A 17840-nucleotide genomic window follows, 5' to 3' on the forward strand; every position below is an offset into this window, starting at 1 on the left:
TAACGTGTTAAAAATAGTGGTTTGGGTTTCCAAAATTAAAACCGAAAACCGATCGGGTGGACGGATGGGAAATCCGATCCGTCCTAACCCGTCCGATGCTCAGTCCTATTAGAGATTATATTAATCATACAAAATTTTAATTTTGTATGCTATGATAATAGATACTTGACTAAATATACGAAAATTCAACTATATTTATTAGGACTCTACATAATAGAGTCATACTATAAGTCTCAGTCCTAGTTTACTTATGATTCTCTTGTATATATACTCTTGTATTCCTACAGTTATATTTTGTGAACTCTAATACAAACATAATTGTTCTCATCTGGTATCAGTCGCTAGGGTTTCGTTCTTGTTCCCATGGCTACGAATGACGGCTCTGCCTCTGAGCGGACCGTTTCAGATGTTGCTGTGAGTTCTGCGGCGCCGGCTCCCGTGTCGTCGCTCTCTTCTGCTCATCACTACATTAGCATCAAACTCAACCACCGCAATTTTTTGTTTTGGCGTACTCAGGTTCTCCCGTTTCTACGTGGCCATGATCTCATTGATCTTGTTGATGGATCGTGTCCTTGCCCGGAGGAGTTCCTCCCTGCCGTGTCTGCTGCTACCTCGTCCGCTGCTGCTACCCGCGTTCGGAATCCGGCGTTTGTTGCGTGGTCTCGCCGTGATCAAGGGTTGCTGTCTCTCCTGGTTTCTTCGCTGTCCGAGGAGGTGCTCTCCATCGCCGTCGGCTGTCGGACATCGAAGGAGTTGTGGGATGCCATTGAGCAGTCCCTCGCTTCCGCCTCTCAATCCCGCCAACTTCACTTGCTTAGCCAACTCCATGGTCTCCGGCAAGGAGATTCGTCGACGGCAGAGTATCTCGGGCGAGCTCGGCTTATTGTTGAAGATTTAGCTCTCGCCGGCCGGAAGGTAACGCTGGAAGAACAGAACCTGTACGTGTTCCACGGCCTTCGACCGGAGTTCAAGGGTGTCACCTCTTCGCTGGCGGTTCGAGGACATCCGGTGACGCTCCTTGAGCTTGCTGACTTGCTGGGCGCGCAAGACTTCATCGCCGGTGATGATTACGCATTGCCTGGAGGTGCTGCACCGGCGGCTTTCGCTGCTCAGGGAGGTCGCCAGTCGCGTGGTCGTGGAGGAGGCCGTTCGGCTGGCGGAGCACCGTTCGGTCGTGCTGGTTCTAGTTCTGCTCGCGGTCGCGGAGGTTCTGCATGGCGCGGCGGCGGCGGTTCTGGTCGGCAGTCACGTGGCGGTGGGAGAGGCCGTGGCAGAGGCTCTTCCATCCAGTGTCAAATTTGCGGTTCATTTGGTCACTCGGCTTTGTCTTGTTACAAGTTGCCTTATGTTGTTTCTCCGCAAGCGAATTTTATTCATCAGGGTGATTCGGCGAATAACGTGACTGCTCATACCTGGTTGCCTGACACTGGTGCAACACATCATGCCACACCTGATATAGCTGCCCTCTCTACTTCTGAAGAATATGGTGGTAACGACACTTTACGTGTTGGTGACGGTACGCCTTTACTTATTAGTAACGTGGGTCATGCTTCTATTTCTACGCCTTCTAGGTCTCTTAAGTTGTCTCATATTTTACATGTTCCCCGTCTTTCTGCCTCTTTATTATCCGTTCAGCGCTTTGCGTCGGATAATCAGGTGTTTTTTGAGTTTCACCCTTCCTTCTTTGTTGTGAAGGATATTCGGACCAAGGAAATTCTTTTGCGGGGCAATAGTTCCGGTGGGCTCTATACCTTGCCGGTTCCTTCTGGTTCACCTTCCGCGTTTATTTCTGCTCGTGCTTCGGCGTCTACGTGGCATGATCGTTTGGGTCATCCGCATCAGCGTGTTTTACATCGAGTCTTGGAGTCTTGTTCTGTTAGTGAGTCGAATAAAACTTCTCATACTGTGTGTTCTGCGTGTCAAATGGGTAAATCTGCACGTTTCCCATTGCCACGTGTTGTCTCTGTTAGTTCGAATGTGCTAGATTTAGTTTATACGGACATTTGGGGCCCTGCTCCTGTACTCTCTTCTGAGGGTTATCGTTATTTTGTTTTATTTGTGGATGACTTTTCTCGTTATACTTGGTATTTTCCTATGAAATTAAAGTCAGATATATATTCTGTTTTTGAGCGTTTTCGATGTTTAGTTGAACGTGCCTTCAATCGTAAAATCAAAGCTGTTCAATCTGATTTAGGGGCTGAGTATAAAAAGTTACATTCTGTTTTTGTTCAGCTTGGTATTAGTCACAGGCAATCTTGTGCGTACACACACGAACAGAATGGTCGTGTGGAACGGAAGCACAGGCATGTGGTTGAAACCGGGCTAGCACTTATGGCTCGTGCCTCTGTGCCGTCTCGGTTCTGGCATTTTGCTTTTGAGGCTGCTGTTTTCCTTATTAACAAAATGCCCTCGCATACTCTCCATAACTCTAGTCCTCATGTCTTAGTGCACAGATCTCAGCCATCATATTCCTTTCTTCGTGTCTTTGGTTGTCTGTGCTATCCGCACTTACGGCCATATAATCGTCATAAACTGTCTTACAGGTCTTCTCCATGTGTCTTTCTGGGCTATCCTGATTCGTTTCGGGGTTATAGGTGCATGGACCTGCGTACTAATAAAGTTTTTGTGTGCCGTCAATTGCGGTTTGATGAAGCTGTGTTTCCTTTTGGTGCTAAGTCTATTTTGCAGGCTCCATCAGAATCTATTGCACGACCTTGGGCTGAATCTGTTTTTCATCCTGTGGCTGATCCATCTGTGGTAGCTCCCTCGCCTCCTGCTGATGTGGCTCAGAAGAGGCCTCGTGGTCGGCCACGTGGTCGTACTGTGCGTCCCACGGAGAGGTCTCACTCCATGGCCACTAGGAGTCGGTCTGTGGCTCCGGTTGCGGGTTTGACTGTGCAAGTTTCCTCTGTTGATCCTACTTGTTATACTCAGGCAGTCAAACACTCTGAATGGAGGGAGGCAATGGATCAGGAGTTCAATGCCTTGTTGCAGAATCAGACATGGTGCTTGGTTCCTCCCACTGCGTCTATGAATATTATTGGCTGCAAGTGGGTGTTTCGCACGAAAAGGAAGGCTGATGGATCTGTTGAGCGCTACAAGGCCAGGCTCGTGGCTAAAGGGTTTAATCAGGTCCCGGGTCAAGATTTCTTTGACACTTTCAGCCCGGTGGTTAAACCTACTACAGTCAGGTTGTTGCTCTCTCTTGCTCTTTCTTCTGGTTGGCTAGTCAGGCAATTGGATGTGCATAATGCATTCCTTAATGGTAATCTTACAGAAACTGTTTACATGCGTCAGCCTCCGGGGTATGTTGATTCTCAGCACCCTGATCATGTTTGCTTGTTGAAACGCTCCCTGTATGGTTTGAAGCAGGCTCCCCGGGCTTGGTTCACTCGTTTGCACACTTTTCTGTTATCTGCTGGTTTTAATGCCTCTAAAACTGATGTTTCGTTATTTTATTATTCTCGTGGATCGGCTACTGTTTACCTGCTTGTTTATGTGGATGATATTCTTGTTATGAGCAATGAGCATGGTGCATTGGAGGCTTTGCTCTCCAAGCTCTCTAGTACTTTCAAGATTAGAGATCTTGGTGAGCCTGGGTTTTTCCTTGGGATTGAAACAGTCAAGTGTGCAGATGGAGTGTTGCTTTCTCAGCGCAGGTATATGACTGACATACTTAAACGAGCTGGTATGACAGACTGCAAACCTGTGTCTACACCTACTACGACTTCAAAGACAATATCTACCTGTACAGATCCATATGATGATCCCACGCAATACCGGAGCATTGCAGGTGCACTACAGTACCTAACTATCACGAGACCAGATTTATCCTTTGCAGTTAATCTGCTTTGTCAGCACATGCATGCTCCAACCACTGCACACTGGGAACAACTGAAACGTGTGTTAAGGTATGTTAAAGGTACTATGTCTTTGGGTCTGCGATTGAGAAAGTCAAGTTCAGGTGAGCTTCATGCATTCTCGGATTCTGACTGGGCTGGTTGTCCTACGGATAGAAAGTCTACTAGTGGGCATGCTGTGTTTCTTGGAACCAATCTAGTGTCCTGGGTATGCAAGAAACAAAGGACTGTTGCTCGATCTTCTACTGAAGCAGAGTACAAAGCTCTTGCAGATGTATGTGCTGAAGTTCTGTGGATCCTCTCTTTGCTGCGAGAAATAGGAATTTCACCTCTTCCAGTGCCCAAACTTTGGTGTGACAATCTTGGAGCTACTTATATGTGTGCTAATCCTATTTTTCATGCTCGCACAAAGCATGTCGAAATTGATTATCACTTTGTGAGAGACAGAGTAGCTGCAGGAGACATTCAGGTGCACTTTATTTCTACTAAGGATCAGTTAGCTGATATTTTCACCAAGTCACTCGCAGGTCCCCGGTTCTGCTTCTTACGTGACAAGCTACAGGTTACTTCCGTACCATCCGCTTGAGGGGGAGTATTAGGACTCTACATAATAGAGTCATACTATAAGTCTCAGTCCTAGTTTACTTATGATTCTCAGTCCTAGTTTACTTATGATTCTCTTGTATATATACTCTTGTATTCCTACAGTTATATTTTGTGAACTCTAATACAAACATAATTGTTCTCATCATATTATTATATTGTACATTTTAATATATTTTTATTTTTAAATTTTATTATTTAAATTCATAATAACAAAATTTTTTCCGTGCATCGCACGGGTAAAACACTAGTTGTATTATATATACGGAGTATTTAATACTCTGTAACATTTTTCATTTATTATGTTTATAATATTTATTTATTTTTTTTTTTTGGAGAAAGGGAGGAGCCTAGAGGCTCCAGAGATTAGTGGAATCTTCTAAACGAAACTCCCATCGCGTCATGATCCATGAAAAATCCCAACCCCTCCGTAACATTTTTCATTTATTATGTTTATAATATTGGTTTATTCATAAATCTAAACATTAATGTACATAAACACTAAAATGCAAATGTATTATATCTATTTCCATTTACTTAGTATGTAGCAGGTTTGTAATGTCAATTAATCTATATGATCATAAAAATAAAGTTTAATGTACATAAGTATTACACTACAAGTGCATCATGTTTAATACGGAGTAACATTTATCGTGTACTATTTTCATAATATTTATTTTATATGATAAACTTAATATATATAATAAACACTAAACTGCAGGCACATCATATATATTTCTATTCCCTATTTAGTACGTTCATAATATTTCTTCTATATATTCATAAAAAATAAAAGTTTAATATACCTAAGCATTACACTATGGAAAAGATATTGTCTCCCAATCCTTCTTTTTGATAGTTGGAAAACAAATGAAAGTTGGAATGTAATGTAACAAAATTAAAAGAGTAGGACTAAATTAAATGTGACAAAATGTTTGTTACTTATAAGGGAATGCATAATACTTTTGAGGACAAATGTGATATTTTTATATAATGTAAAAATATTACCTTCTTTTTTTTTTTTTTATATTCTCAAAAAAAATATTACTTTTTTCATAAAAGTATTATATTTTCATTCATAAGTAATGTTGCACTTATAAGTATTATGCAATTATATTTATTTGAAAATTAACTTAGTATATTCATGTAAAATCTACCAATAATAATCATGTATAATTAATAACAAAAACTTGTATGAGATCATCTCACGGATCCTTGTTCATGAGACGGGTTGAATTGTAGATAACTGAGTGTGTAAGTATCATAATTTCAGTTATAAGTATTCCAATATTTATCATTAGTAATAGTCAATTTTACCCTAAATAGTATCACAATTTTCATATAGAAGTATTAATTTGCCGCTAAGTCCTATTCCCATTCCTACTGGGGTTATAATTTGCTGTTATTCCCTCTTCTTGTATTCATTATTTATACCTGCTTCTGAGTTCTGAGATGAGTCAATTTTCAAAGGTCTCATCAATTCTTTGATTCGTATGTGGTCGCTGGTTTGAGGTTTTGGTGGAGATTAGTTAGAAGCTAAGGGTTTTCTTAAAGTTGGGAGGGAAATCTTCTTCCGTACGTCTTCCAAGTTTATCAAGCCCTAATAAGCTGGTAGCAGGCATGCAGGAGATAGAAAGGTTTGGAATGGAGAATGGTTTTGATGAGGATGAGTTTTACTACCGTAACCGCAAGGAGAAGCGGGCGCGGACCAAAGACGATGATGTTCTCTATGGCATTTTTGCTGATCCTGAGGAGGGAAGGGCCAAAAAGCCGCGGAAGAAAGACCTGGAAATTCATATTGATAGTGATCTTAAGGATGATGATAGGCCTGGGGACTGGAGCATCATCTTCTGGGCTTGGATCCTTTGAGAAGCACACTAAGGGGATTGGGATGAAGTTGCTTGAAAAGATGGGTTATAAGGGAGGTGGCCTTCGCAAGAATGAACAAGGTATCACAGCTCCTATTGAATCAAAGTTGCGCCCCAAGAACATGGGAATGGGTTTCAATCACTACAAAGAAATTAAGGTGCCACCACTTCAAGAATCCGAAGCAATGTTGTCTGGCCCTCCTCCTGCTCAGCCCCTCAAAAGAGACAAGCTCTGTATGAAGCAAGCTTCAAAAAAGAAGGTTTGCATAACAGCAGAAGAATTATTGCTGGCCAAGAAGAAACAGCAGCAGCACGTTGTTCAAAAGGTGTTTGATATGAGGGGTCCACAAGTTCGGGTTCTCACAAACCTAAAGAACTTAAATGGTACTGAAGAAAAAGCAACGGAAAATGATATTCTTATGCCTGAACGTCAGCACAGCATCAGGCTGATTGTTGATTTAGAAGAATTTGACATACAAAATCGAGATTTGAGAAATGAGAGGGAGACCGTGAATTCTTTACAGAAAGAAACGGAGAAACTTCAAGCTCACAAGAAAAAGCAGCTTGAAAATATGGAAGATATTATGAATGAATTGGACCGAATAAATGAAGAAAGTAAAGAGGGTACATTGACTCTTGAGTCACTTGCGAACAAGTTTTTACACTTGCAACAATGCTATGTTGAAGATTATAAACTTTGTAACTTTTCATCCATAGCATGCTCCTATGCTCTACCACTGTTTATTAGATTATTTAAGGGATGGGACCCACTTCAAAATCCTACACATGGATTAGAGATTGTTTCCTCGAGCATCCTTATCAGTTGGGGTTTATTCTCCAGTTTTTTGTGGGCCCCAGCTTCCACCTCATCATCCACTATCTCATTCAATCACAATAACTCTTCTCCACACTAGTTTGAGTTATTTCTTAGTTTTTTGTGGACCCACCATTTTCTATCCTATATTTTAATTATTTCTTTATTTATTTGAATTATAAATTTATAATTATAAAAACTAATTAAAATAAACATACCTACATTTAATTATTACAAACATTTAATTAATTTTCGTTGTTACTTTTTTATTTTAATCATTTTAAATTTTAATTATAATTAAATCATTCAAAAATATTAAATTTGATATTTTATAAAAAAAATTGAAACAAAAATAATAAAATAATAAAAAACAAACAAATTAAATGAAAAAAAAAAGTAGAAGAAGAAGCGAAACAGAAATCAGAAATGAAACCAAAAGGAAAGAAAAACAAAGAAAAAAACGAAAAAAAAAAATTAGATGAAGATTGAGCTGGCCACTCTCAATCGCCCACAAGCAGGGCCCTGCTCTATTTTTTTATTCTTTTGTTTTCTGACATTAACCAAGCACTTGCAGGAATGCATTTTGACAATAAACTAACCACTACATCAGTTCAAAACACTTGCTTTGCTATTACACTGTTCCAAGAACCAACAAATCTTCATTGATGTAGATGCTCTCATGGAAGAATCTGTTGCAAGACAACTCTTTTGGTTTCTGTGATAATGATGATATGACATCTCCTTATTGTCAGCTGTTTATGGAAGTAGTTTTTCCTGTTGTAAGAATATCTGGGACCAACACTTGGCAGGCTATGGATCCAGAACCTATGCTTCGATTTTTGGATTCCTGGGAGAAGCTATTGCCTCGTGTAGTCCTTAACACCATTCTGGATAACATTGTTTTGCCGAAATTATCAGCTGCTGTGGATTCATGGGATCCTCGTCGAGAGACCATTCCAATCCATTCTTGGGTTCATCCTTGGCGGCTCTTATTGGGACAGAAGCTTGAAACATGCTATCAAACTATACATTGTACGTTGCAAATTAAAGTGTACTTCATGCTTGGCACCCTAGTGATATGTCCGCATACTGCATATTGTCACCTTGGAAAACTGTTTTGATCATGATTATATATATGTGTCACGATACTATTAACGGATTAAACAGATTATTAATATGTTTAATGGATTGACTTGTTAAGGCACGAAATATAACAGGTCCTTAACCGATCAATCCTTCAGTAATCTCTTATTTTTGTGTCTGGTTTAGTGTTGATGAATACAAAATACCATGCCTAATGCTTGGTAAACTAAAAGCCTTATTGTAGTAGTAATTAAAATGAATGCGTAATTGGCTGAAAACTAAAATATGTAAACTCATTGTAGTATTACAAAAGATTTGCACAACACAGGCAAACGATAGGTTTACAGTTACACTATGTTACATAATTATGATAATGAGTGTAACGTGAAAAATTACAATAAGGGACTAGCTAGAAGATACATACACTAAATCATAAATCTCAATATGCATAGATTCCTAACAGTAGAGAACACCAGAAACATTATACCCTCAGAGCATGTGCCCATACTAAAGCAGACTTCAACTTGTCATCTAAAAATTGAAAATAAACAATCCTCCAAGGTCTCACAAGAAACAAAGAGCCACAGACCGCCCAAAAGCCCACTGCAAACCCTATAGCCATGCTAACATAAAACCAATCCACTTCAGAACTATCATCTCCTTTATTTTCATTTTTTGGAATTTTGCCATCATCAACACTACAACTTTGTGAGAGCGGAGGGCCACAGAGGTTGTTGCCAATGTAGCATGAAGCATTAAAACCTTGAAGTTGAGTACCTGAAGGTATCTTCCCAGAAAGATTGTTATATGACAAGTCCAAAACCGCTAGAGTGGACATACTCGAGAAGCTAGAAGGAATTTTCCCTGAAAGTTGATTTCTTGAAAGATCAAGAGATTCTAAGACTCTCATGTTTCCCATCTCCATGGGGATACTTCCTGTCAAGTTATTTCTTGATAAGTTTAAGGATCTCAATCTCACAAGATTGGCCAATTCAATTGGAATGTCCCCAGAAAAATTGTTACTTGAAAGATCCATGCCAGCGAACAACGTTAGAATGATGGTGTAATACTCATATTCTCGCCCTTTGGTTGTCACTATAGCACTTTCACCAAATCCCCATGCATAAAATGAATAACCCATATCAAACTCTTTATCTTGAATCGCCTCTTCATTGATCATTGCAGTGAGATTTTTAAGACACCAAGGAACCACACCAGAGAGGTTGTTATTGGAAAGATCCAAAATGCGAAGTGATTTAAGATGGCAAAATTCTAGAGGCAATTCACCATAAAACTTATTTGATTTGAGTCTAAAAATTGTCAAATCTAAAAGTCTAGTCCCTAACCATCTTGGAATCTTTCCTGTGAATCCATTTTCAGCCAAATCAATTTTCAACAAAAGGGTGCAATTTTGCAATGATGGAGGTATAGGGCCAAAAAGCATATTCTTGTGCATATCCAAAGATTTCAACTGATCCAAAAGCCCAATGGAATCTGGGATGCTTCCAATCAGTTGGTTATTGCCCATATTTATGACTTTTAACTTTGGCCAGTGCATCCAACAATTAGAAATTTCTCCAAATAATCGGTTTCCTCCCAAATGAAGTATTTTAAGCTTATATGGCACATTTTGAGCATGACATAAGAAGTTAGAGATATCTCCTGAAAAGGAATTATTTGACAAGTCTAACTCCATTGTATTGCTAGAGATACGAGGTAAGGGACCATTAAATTGGTTAGACCTCAAGTACACAAATGCATATGGAGTTTGCTTTAACAATGAGACACTTTGAATTTTACCTCGCAACTGGTTGTGTGAAAGATTAAGGAAACGACATTGAAAAGATCTCCAAAACCAACTTGGAACCTCACTCTGTATTCCGGCATTAGATATGTCCAACTCGAAAATACTATATTGATATTGTAACCAAGTAGGAAATTGAGGACCCAACTTCCAACCACTTAGATAAAGCTCACCAAGTTGGAAAGGAGGTATCCAATTTACACTAACATTCAGCGTTAATCTATTTCTAGATGCTTCTAAATGCCTCAACATGGTGAGATTAACAAAGTGATTTTCCGTCACTATGCCTTCTAACATGTTATCCCCAATGTGAAGAGTTTCTAACATTGGAAATGAATATCCTAAATTCTCTGGAAGTGGTCCATACAACTTCTTGTTATAAAGATAAAGACTTTGCAGCATGTTGAGTTTTCCAATTGGCTTTAGTATCTCCCCCGTGAACATATTTGAAGAGAGATAAAGGTCTGACAAAGAAGTCAAGTTCCAAAGACTATTGGGAAGATGGCCATAGAATTGATTTGCATGGATGTCAAGAGTTGTAAGGGATGTCAAATTCCAAGGATCATCAGGAAACGGACTTAGAAAACCACAACGAGATAGTTGAAGTGAAATAACACTATCAAGGTTGAATATCCATCTAAAAATGACAGTGTTGAATTTATTATATCCAAGATCAAGGACTTGAAGTGAAGATTTGTTATGGCCAAGTGGGTGTGATAATTTTGAAATATGACAACCACTTAAGTAAAGCTCATGCAAGGAAGGAAGCATATTAATCACCTCTGCCAAATTATGTACCATGCTAAGATTAGCTAAAGACAAGTCCAATACTTTTAAATTTGAGAGACTGGATAGCCAATCAAGGCTGTCAGCTTTGAGAGCATAATTTCCCAAACGTAAAGTATGCAAATGTGAAAGGTTTCCAAGTTGATGGGGGATGATTCCTTCAAACCTTGTGGAAGATAGATAAATATATTGCAAATTTACAAAAGATCCTAGAAAATTCGGGATGTGAGACTCACTGAAATTGAGACCACTAAGATCGAGGTAACGTAATTGTTTCACTTCAAGCAAACAAGAACTAAGTTTACCTCTATGAAGATTATCCTCATTAGTTGATAGATGGAGTTCAATGACATGATCGGTTACATTATCACACACAACTCCTTCCCATTCAGTGCAACAATCAGCTCTATCAACCCAATTCCTTTGTATTTTTGAGTCCTCCTTGAAGCACAATAGCGCCTGTTTCTCCTCTTCCTTGCAAATCCCAGTATTATTGTTGCTTCCGCTACAAATGCACAACCCCGTAACTACAAAGGTGAGGAAGGTGAGCAGAAAGTGATTGATTTGAGGTAAAGTTGTCCCCATGATGAGAAAACTTTTAATAGTTTCAAAAGGGAAAAATATATGTTCAGTTGGTTCGTTTTACCTTGAATGATAACTGTATATATACACATGCTGGGACATTGTTTTTTCCTTCAAATATTTGTCTTCTATTTATTCGATCTGTAATGTTAGCCCTGTCGATTGACTATCCTGTAATCAATAAAACCAACATCGGCGTCGTCCGTAGGGGACCGATACAAATGGTCCCGTGATCTCTACCTCAACAAAATCCTACTCAATCAATCAATATACTTACACTATATATATAATTATAGACTAGTAAATTGCTTGTGTGATGCATGGATAATTTTTATTTTTTTTTACAAAGTATTATATATTTAGATAATAAAATTCAAAAACCCAGTGGGGTAGCTCAAGTGGCAAGTGAGTTCTCTTTGTGGGAGGAATTTCGGGAGAACCCGGGTTCAACCCGGAGCGAACGTACCGGGTACATTCAAAGTATACATTTATTTAATTATATAGGGAATAGTTCACATGCGAATAGTCTCCCATGTGAAGCCAAAGAGGAAGGGTATCTTAAATATCAAAGTGATGCAACTTTAGGTGACCTCAGTGGAGGCATCTTAAATATCAAAGTGATGCACCTTTAGTTTCAATTTTTTGAAGCTCACACAAGGAAATATATATTTTATATATAGTTAATATTCAATATAAATATAAATATAAATATAAATATACTCTGTAGGTGACCAGATACCAAGAGGGACAATATTTTTCTATACCTCCGTGATAGACTCGTCGAATTCGCGATCAAAGTCTTTAAATACCAACAAAAAGCCGGCCGGATAAGCTAATCTCATTTGTTTAATTCAGGAAAAAAAGAAAAAAACTGCCGGCTATGGAGAAAAAGCCGGCCGGAGACGTGGCCGGCAGTTTTTTTTTTTTTTTTTTATAATTAATTATTTAATTTAAAAAATATTTTAAAATTGATAACAGCACATCAGGTCAAATAATTTACTGGTCTCTTGAAAAAAAAATCATTTGATGACTTAATTGCAATTTTGTGTACAACTCAGTATCCTATTTGACTCTTATTAAAAAAACAAAAAAGCAATTAATAAATTCTGAAGATCGGGAGATTGAAGCCAATTCTTTATTGAAGGAGTACTAGTTCTTCAAGCTAACTAAGTTTTTAGCGTTACTCTATTGAATCCTTCTTGTGCTAGGATCAGGATCAGTGGTGTACTGTGGACCTTGGTCCCGTATGATACCATTTTTGAATTCTAATTTTGACTGCGATCATTTGTTGTTCATTTCATGTTACATGTTTTTGTTTTTGTTTTGTTTTTTATTTTTTGGTTACTGTAAAGCATGTGTTTGTGTCTTGTATTGTGAGTTTTTGTGTTTTGTATTATAAAATTTTGTATCTTAAGAATATGGATTCTATACCTAGAACAAAATACATAACATGTACGTGGACGTGTCTCGTGTTGTGAGTTTTGTGTCTTGTGTTATGAAATTCTTGTACTTTAAGAATATGGATTATGTACTTTGGAACAAAATATATAACATGTATGTGTATGTGTTTCGTGTTGTAAGTTTTTGTGTCTTGTATTATGAAATTCTATATATTAAGAGTATGAATTCTGTACTTGAAATAGATTAATAGTTGTGTAAAACACAACATATTATGTGTCTTATGCTATGAATTTATGTCTTACATTGTGAAATTCTGTTCCTATAGAACATAAATTCTCTACCTAAATCAGACTTGAAAATAAGTAAATATATAACATGTGTATGTGTCTTGTATTATAAAATTTTGTATCTTAAATATATTACAATATTAGTATTTGTACCTGAAATATATTAATATTTGTGTAGAAACATGAGAAACTAGAAAGTGCGGAATATATTAAAATTTAAATATCAAAACGTCATCGTTTTGATCTAGGGTCCATAATACTATGCGGATCTTGATCTACGATATAAATCTCCCTCTTTTTTTTAAAATATACATATATATATATATATATATATATATATATATATATATATATACACACATATTTTCCTCCAAATTAATGCCTTAGCTCTCATTAGTTATCCAATCCTTATATCATGGACCAAGATTCACACTGCACTATGAACCATGGTTCATGTGTATGTATTTTACTAGTTTTATACGCGCATTGCGCGAATGGGTTAATGCCCAATGTTTATATTTAAATAAATATTTGAAAGTATATCAATGCAAGATTATATAGGAGAAGTTTATACATGGTAATTGAATGTCAATTTTTTTTTATTTAAATATCTAACTCATCAAAGTATATGAATCCAAGATAATATAGAAAATTCATTATAATTATTACTAAAATAAATGTTTGCAACCTTGTAAAATCAATAGTCTAAATATTTGGTATAAAAATGATAGTATAAATAAATACTCTTTTTAATTTGAATTTTTCTAAGTGTTCTTAATTCTCTTTTGAGTAACATTGTCATTGTCTCAATCTTTACTATTTGTTTTCTTCCTTTTTGTTAGTAGTGTGTTATTTGTAATTCGGTTATTGTTGGTAGTTATTGTTAGTAGCATAGATGACAATGTCATGCAATGAGATTATGATATAGGAGCTATGGACTTTCCTTTAGGTGTTCTACTTGGAGTTCATTTGGTTCAACCATTATTGTTGAATGAGTTATTGTGGATAAAGAAATCCCTAGTTTAAGAAAAAAGATTAAATAAATTAATAAAAATTTAAAAATTTAAAATATTATGTATTCCAAAGATATTAAAATGTAGTTTCTCGCTTCAATTTGCTGGGTAATGGGTTATTTGAGTACTTTCATTGTCAACAAATCCCCAAGTAGTTAATATGATTGGTTTCAAACTATTCTTTTTTATTTTTTTCATGGTATTAAAGAAATACATATGTATCATTTTTTGGTGTAACTATTAATTTATTTAATTTAATAAGAGTAAAATAGAGTGATTCCGCTTCAATTTGTTGGGTTATTTGAGTACTCTCTTTGTCAACCAATCCCCAAGTAATTAATATAATTAGCTTCAAATTATTTTAAAATTTTTTTTCATAGTATTAATAAAATACTTGGTAAATAAATATATAACATTATTTTGTACTATAACTTTGATATTTAATTACAAGATATTGTAAAAATAAGATAATGGACAATGGAATTGAAATTCGCAGTAATTCTATTCCTGCAAACCAAACACTGAAATTTAAATTACCACTTTATTTCCACATTTTTAATCTCCCATAAAATTGCAATTCTTTTTCCACCTAATTTCCTCCCTCCAACCAAACACCCCTACAAGTATGAATTGTGTACCTTGTTGTTTCAATCTAAGGTCCATAATGTTATGTGTATCTTGGTCCATGATATAAATTGACTCAATTATCAAGCGGTTGTTATACTGTGGACATTGGTCCGAAAATAGCACCGTTTCTTTACACGGTAGCCGTTATATTTTAACAAATTTCGTATTTTTTGTGTGTTCATAGTCCATAGTAAAATTTGCCATTATCAATCATTATTACATGGACTATGGTCCACATAGAAGTGTGGACCATAAATAAAATGTACATTTTTAATATATTAAAAATACATTATTTGTGTACATAAAATACATTATTTGATATATTATTAAATAATATATTTTTTTTTAATATTAAATAATATCCATTTAATACACAAATAATGTACTTTTAGTTATTAAAAATGTTCTTTATATCCATGGTTCACAATGTAGACCATGGTCCACACAATTCATGCATGCTTTACTTAATCTGTACAACGCCCTTGGATTTACATGTGTTCACCCTCACGCAAAACAGCAAATCGAACCATTCAGCCATTCGAACCCACTTTTGGCAAGTGCCAAGTGGTCAGCCATAATCGACTCTCCCCTCTTATACAAAGCATTATTTCTACAAGGATTATGATAGAACAAATATACAATACATTTAAATTCCTAACATATGTTTGGTAAATGCACTTATTGTAGAAGAACACTAAAAGCATCATATCAAGCTCTCAGAACATGTAGCCATGCAAAAAGTGACTTCAACTTGTTATCTAAGAACTTAAAATAAGCAATCCTCCATGGTCTCACAAGAAACAAACAGCCACACATCCCCCAAAAGCCCACTGCAAATCCTATACCCATGCTAACATAAAACACGTCCACTTCAGAGCTATCATCATCTCCATTGTTTTCATGCTTAAAAATTTCACCTTCATCATCAGAACTACATACACTTTTGTGAGAGTGGACGGCCACAAAGCTAGGTTGTTGCCAATGTAACATGAAGCATTAAAACCTTGAAGCTGAGTACCCAATGGTATCTTCCCAGTTAGGCTATTATAAGACAAGTCCAAAACACTTAGGTCCTGTTTGGTAAATAATCAGCCTATCAGCCAATTTTGGCTTATTTGACCACTATTAGTTGGTAAATAATAAGCTTTTTGTAACTTCAAAATGCTAAAATTCAAAAGGCTACTCAAAGTAGCCTTTTCAAATAGGTTTTTCAGAAAAGAAATTATACCAAACAGCCATCAACTAACAGCTAATTTATCAAACAACTTTCTACAATCAGCCAATGTTATCAACAAATCATACCTTCTAACCCAAACAGCCAACCCAATCAGCTAACAGTCATTTACCAAACAGGACCTTAGTGTCTACAAACTTGAGATACTCGATGGAATTTTTCCAGAAAGTTGATTTCTCGAAAGATCGAGCGATTCTAATAGCTTCATGTTGATCATTTCCATGGGGATATTTCCCGTCAAGTTGTTTCTTGATAAATTCGAGGATCTTAATCTCACAAGACTCATCAATTCAATTGTAATTTTCCCAGTAAATTTGTTACTTGAAAGATCCATGCCAGCAAACAACAATAGAATGGTGGTACTAAACTCATATTCATGTCCTTTTGTTGTCACTAAAGCACTTTCACCAAAAGCAGCCCATGTATAAAATGAATACCACATCTGGAAGTCTGCATCTTGAATCTCTTTTTCTATGATCATTGCAGTGAGATTTTTAAAGCAACTAGGTATTGCACCAAAGAAGTTGTTATTAGAAAGGTCTAAAATGTGAAGAGACGTGAGAAGACAAAATTCTGGGGGCAATTCACCATAAAACTTATTTGATTGAAGCCTTAAAACTGTCAAATATGAAAGTCTAGTCCCCAACCATCTTGGGATTTTCCCTGTGAATCCATTTTCACCAAAATCTATTTTCAATAGATGGGTACAGTTTTGCAATGATGAGGGTATATGGCCTGAAAGCATGTTCTTAGGTAAGTCTAAAGATTTCAATTGGTTCAAAAACCCAATGGAATTTGGGATACTTCCAATCAACTGGTTTTTCCCCATATTTATGACTCTTAAGTGTGGCCAATGCATCCAACAATTGAGAATTTCTCCAGATAAATCATTTCTTCTCAAATGAAGTATTTTGAGGTCAAAAGGCACATTTTGTGTTTGACACAAGAAGTCAGAGACATTTCCTGAAAAAGAGTTGTTGGATAGGTCTAACTCGGTAATGTGGACTGATATTCGAGGTAAGGAGCCACTAAGTTGGTTAGAACCCAAGTACACTAATAAGGTACTCATCTCTCTAGCTAGGTGACGGAAATGAAATATGCTGAATTTGACCTCGAAATTGGTTGTGAGACAGATTAACCAAATGTATTTGAGAAGAAAAGTTCCAAAACCATGTCGGAACCTCACTCTCTATTCCAGCATTGGATATGTCCACGTCATAAATTTGATGCTTAGATTGCAACCAAGCAGGAAATTGAGGACCCAAATTCCAACCACTTAGATAAAGCTCATAAAGTTGGAAGGGAGGAGTCCAATTTGGACTGACACTAATGGTTATTCTATTTTCGAATGCATCAAAATACCTTAACTTGGTGAGATTAGCAAAGTGACTTTCTGTCACTGTTCCATCTAACAAGTTACCAAAAATGTACAGACTTTGCATCAGTGGAAATGAATGTCCTAAACTCTCAGGAAGATGTCCGAAGAACTTGTTTCTTGAAATATCAAGTTGTCTTAGTCCTCGTAGCTTGTTGAGTTTCCCAATTTGACTTGCCATATCTCCAGTAAGCATAATTCTATAGAGATTAAGCAATCGTAGCTTTCTGAGTTTCCCAATTTCTTTTGGTATCTCTCAAGTAAGCATATTTCTAAAGAGATAAAGCACTTCTAGATTAATGAGTTTCCCAACTTGTTTTGGTATCTCTCTAGTAATCATATTTTCATAAAGATCAAGCACTCTTAGCTTGCTGAGTTTCCCAATTTGCTTTGGTATCTCTCCCATGAGCATATTTTCAGAGAGATCAAGGGTATAGTAGACAAAGAAGTCAAGTTGGAAATGGAATTTGAAATTGTGCCTTGCAATTGGTTGTCTCTAAGGT

At 36.7% G+C, this 17840-nt stretch overlaps 1 pseudogene; it reads left to right on the top strand.

Annotated features, from left to right (window-relative positions):
* The first annotated feature begins 6083 nt into the window (after positions 1–6083).
* The window catches only part of LOC116016233, a 51549-nt pseudogene continuing 39792 nt past the window's right edge, over positions 6084–17840 (top strand).

This window comes from Ipomoea triloba, chromosome 4, assembly GCF_003576645.1.
Source record: "Ipomoea triloba cultivar NCNSP0323 chromosome 4, ASM357664v1".
Taxonomy (NCBI): domain Eukaryota; kingdom Viridiplantae; phylum Streptophyta; class Magnoliopsida; order Solanales; family Convolvulaceae; genus Ipomoea; species Ipomoea triloba.